Source organism: Periophthalmus magnuspinnatus, chromosome 22 (genome assembly GCF_009829125.3).
Source record: "Periophthalmus magnuspinnatus isolate fPerMag1 chromosome 22, fPerMag1.2.pri, whole genome shotgun sequence".
NCBI lineage: Eukaryota > Metazoa > Chordata > Actinopteri > Gobiiformes > Gobiidae > Periophthalmus > Periophthalmus magnuspinnatus.
In genome coordinates, this window is record NC_047147.1 from 16370584 (window position 1) to 16371052 (window position 469).

Here is a 469-nt window from a genome sequence, read left to right on the forward strand (position 1 = left end):
CTCGCGTGGGTTACGGGAGGGCATTCTAACTTCAATCGATAGTATGTCACGCTATAAAGGGTGTGAATGTATGTAATTCTGCCAACATGCCCATTATGGAGGTGTCGGAAAGAGACGCTTACCTAGTCATTAGAGCAGAAATTATAGATCGAGCCATTAACCTCCCACACTGGAGCAATATTCATCACGCTGTATGTAGCATATAGCTTCAGATCTCTGTCACCCGGCGGACATGACGGTCTTCCATATCATCATAGGAGCTTCAGACAGTGTAATTTACAGTTGTTGCCACGGTGTTACATGCCGGGCTGAGGAAAAACATTACGAAAACATGTACGTAACATCTGATACGTAGATGTAATTTCATTGCAAGTGTGCTTGGATCATTACGTTATAATTTACACATTTTAAATCACAATATACATCTAAAACAACTGGATAAAAGAAACAAGTTTGCTGACAAGTCTGG